The 3,930-nt window shown below is 45.7% G+C and overlaps 1 long non-coding RNA gene across 1 annotated transcript; it reads right to left on the reverse strand.

Moving 5' to 3' along the window:
• Window positions 1–2,681: 2,681 nt before the first annotated feature.
• On the reverse strand, window positions 2,682–3,919 carry LOC145718605 (uncharacterized). Its single transcript, XR_014141917.1, has 2 exons — window positions 3,720–3,919; window positions 2,682–2,809 (listed from the first exon to the last, which is right to left on the reverse strand). It is a non-coding gene; the product is annotated as an uncharacterized LOC145718605 (long non-coding RNA).
• Window positions 3,920–3,930: the final 11 nt, after the last annotated feature.

A 3,930-nucleotide genomic window follows, 5' to 3' on the forward strand; every position in this document is an offset into this window, starting at 1 on the left:
GCCCAAGATTTCGTATTTTTTTGATGACTGAGTAATACTCCATTGTATATAGATATCACATCTTCTTTATCCATTCATCTGTCGATGGACATCTGGGCTCTTTCCATAGTTGGGCTATTGTGGACATTGCTGCTATAAACATTGGGGTGCAAATGCCCCTTCAGATCACATTTTTATCTTTGGGGTAAATACCCAGTAGTGCAATTGCTGGGTCGTAGGGTAGCTCGAAATTTTCAACCTTTTGAGGAACCTCCATACTGTTTCCCAGAGTGGCTGCACCAGCTTGCATTCCCACCAACAGTGTAGGAGGGTTCCCCTTTCTCTGCATCCTCGACAACATGTCATTTCCTGAGTGGTTAATTGTAGCCATTCTGACTGGTGTGAGGTGGTATCTCATTTTGGTTTTGCTTTGTACTTCCCTGATGGCGAGTGATGTGAAGCATCTTTTCATGTGTCTGTTGGCCATTTGTATGTCTTGTTTTTGCTTTTAATTAGTATTCCATGTGTGAATATCATTCAAGTTGTTTATTCTAAAATAGAATGGCTGCGGGACCCCTGAGTGGCTCAGTCGATTAAGCAGCTGCCTTCGGCTCAGGTCATGATCTCAGGGTCCTGGGATTGAGTCCTGCATCGGGCTCCTTGCTCAGCAGGGAGCCTACTTCTCTCTCTCCCTCTGCTTGTGCTCTTCCTCTGCCAAATAAATAAATAAAATCTAAAAAATAAATAAATAAAATACAGTGACTGCATTTGTTTCTGGTTTTTGGCTTTTATTTATAATTTTGATATGGATTTTTCAATGAAAAAAGGAGGACAAACACTTTTTTTCATGGTGGAAATGGAATTGCTCCATCATGAAGTAGGCATTAAATCAGCTACAGAGGATAGCACTAAAGAGTTCTCCAGAATACCCAAATGAATTCACATCCCCACCCCGACGTTCACATTTGAAAGTTCTAATCTCGATACTTCCAGCCATTCCACTTCTAGGTAGATACCCAAGAGAATAGAAATCAGGGACTGAAACAGATCTTTGTGCACCCATGTTCACAGCAACTTCATTCTCAACAGCCAAAAGCTGGAAGCAACCCAAGTGTCCATCAGTGGATAAATGGATAATCAAAATGTGGTGTATACACACAATGGAATATTATTCAGTCATGAAAAGAAAGGAATTCTAACACAGGTTACAACATGGGTGAACCTTGTGGATAGTATGCTGAGGGAAATAAGCCAGACACAAAATGACAAATGTTGTACGATTCTACTTAGATGAGGTACATGGTGCAGTCAAAGTCATAGGAACAGAAAGTAGAATGTTGGTTGCCAGGGGCTGGGAGGAAGGGAAATGCAGAGTTATTGTTTATTGAGTACAGAGTTTCAGTTTGGGAAGATGAAAAAGTTCTGGAAATAGATGATGGTGATGGTTGCCCAACAGGGTGAATGTACTTAATACCATTGAAGTGTATACTTTAAAATGGTCAGAATAGCCAAGACGGTATTTTGTGTTATGTTGACTTTACCAAAATAAACATTTCTTTTTTAAAAAAGATTTTATTTATTTGAGAGAGAGAGAGCGCGCATTGGCGGGGCGAGGGGCAGAGGGAGAGGGACAAGCAGACTCCCCGCTGAGTACAGAGCCTGACACAGAACTCAACATGGGGCTCCATCCCAGGCCCCTGATATGATGACCTGAGCTGAAGTCAGAAGTTTCGCTGACTGAGTTACCCAAGTGCCCTGCACCTGGCTGTCTTCTAAGATCCAAATACGAAATCTTGCCATTTGCAACGATGTGGATGGAACTAGTGGGTATTATGCTAAGCAAGATAAATCAATCAGAGAAAGACAATTATCATATGATCTCACGGATATGTGGCATTTTAGAAACAAAACAGAGGATCATAGGGGAAGAGAGGAAAAAATAAAAGAAGAAGAAAGCAGAGAGGGAGACAAACCATAAGAGACTCTTAATCATAAGAAACAAACTGAGGGCTGCTGGAGGGGAGGTGGGTGGGGGGATGGGATAACTGGGTGATGGACATTAAGGAGGGCATGATATGTAATGAGCACTGGGTATTATATACCCAGGCTGACCAGGCTGACCAGGCTGACCATGACATCCCGTAAGATCTAAGATCACAGCAGCAGATTTCAGTTTTATGGTACAAACCAGTACAGCAAATCCTGCATCCTGCTCAGATTTAACAACCACAGAAGGTGACTGGATCTCCCACACTTAATAATTGTGCAGAACACAAAGCTGCCAACCCAACACAATATGTGGGAGAGTTCCTAAAGGTGATTGTCTCTAAAGGCAAGGGAAACAAAGGCAAAAATGAACTATTGGGACTTCATCAAAATAAAAAGCTTTTGCACATGGGGTGCCTGGGTGGCTCAGTCAGTTAAGCGTCTGCCTTCAGCTCAGGTCATGATCCCAGGGTCCTGGGATCGAGCCCCGCATCGGGCTCCCTGCTCAGCAGAAGCCTGCTTCTCCCTCTCCCACTCCCCCGGCTTGTGTTCCCTCTCTCGCTGTGTCTCTCTCTGTCAAATAAATAAATAAATAAAATATTTAAAAAAAAAAGTCTTCTTTGGAACATGCTCAACAAAAAAGGATACACGATTAAGATATAAATTTGCTCTAGAAACTTCCACAGAGACATTAAACAGTAAAATCAATTTTAATGTTGCATTTTTAATAAAACTTTTATTTATAATTAAATGTGATGTTCTGTAGCAATTATTTTGAGGTAGGTGTCTTTCATCTGGGAAAGAAAAGCTGTATTCTTGACTCTACTGTGTACTGCTGTCCACACTGAGAAGGAAGTTTGGGAGACCAGAAACTCAGGGTTTAAGCAGGTAACTGCTGGGTCCTGGGAAGTAAGCTAGGGGAACTCCCTTTGCAGGGGCAGGGCTGGGGCTGGAGAGGAGGAGGGTGGGAGGGGTGTGGGAGGCAGCGCCAGCAAGGAGAGGCAGGCTGAGCGGATCAGTGGAGGTGTGTATTAGATTTTTTATTTCCTTTATCTTAAAAAGCTTGCCCTCTGGGGAGAGACCGCACCACCCAGGGCCAGCCAGTTCTTAAAGAGGGCAAAGTGCTCTGCCAGGAGCCCACCTTTCAGATCAAACCAACCAGTCCCCAGCCCGTGTCCCCCAAACACCCTATTTATTTATTTGAGAGAGAGAGAGAGCACAAGCAGGGGGAGCGGCAGGCAGAGGGAGAAGCAGGCTCCCCGCTGAGCAGGGAGCCCCATGAGGGGCTCGATCCCGGGACTCTGGGATCATGACCTGAGCTGAAGGCAGATGCTTAACCAACTGAGCCACCCAGGGGCCCCCAAACACCATTTTTCTCTAACTCACACACCCTGCCCTAAATCACCAAGGACAGGTACAAGACAACTAGACCCACCCCTATAGGCCAAAGCCCCCCAGAATTACTCAAACTAGCTGATCCTGAGCTATATTCTTGGCCTTGCCTTTCCTACACAAAACCCAGGAAAGGCTTTTTCGAGGCTTCTCCTGCACCTGCTTCTGCCTCCCAACCAAGACGTAGTGCTTCTTCCCCTGTGGCCCTGCATAGCGTGGCATGCCACGTTTCCTTGGGAAAGCAGTAACTTCTTCTGATGGGGTTGGCCTCTCCAGGTCATCGCTCATTCACCTCCCCAAATTAAACTCCCAGGGGTACAACTGAGAAGGTTTGAGTTGAGAGGTTCCAGGAAGAGGCTGACCATGACATCCCGTATCTGTCCCCCTGGGCTCCAGGTCCACACCTCAGTCCTGTCTTGAGAAGGAAGGAGGCTCAGTCAGGCCTCTCAGCCCCACTCCCTGGGGGTCTCCACACCTGCAGAACCAACACGGGTCTCAGATCAGAGAGCTACCACTTTAGTTCTAACTCCAGGCAGGGTGGGACAGCTCAGCACCACCTGGAACTCAGGAGCC

This window comes from Leptonychotes weddellii, unplaced genomic scaffold, assembly GCF_054177405.1.
Source record: "Leptonychotes weddellii isolate Sample4059 unplaced genomic scaffold, ASM5417740v2 HiC_scaffold_18236, whole genome shotgun sequence".
Classification (NCBI taxonomy): domain Eukaryota; kingdom Metazoa; phylum Chordata; class Mammalia; order Carnivora; family Phocidae; genus Leptonychotes; species Leptonychotes weddellii.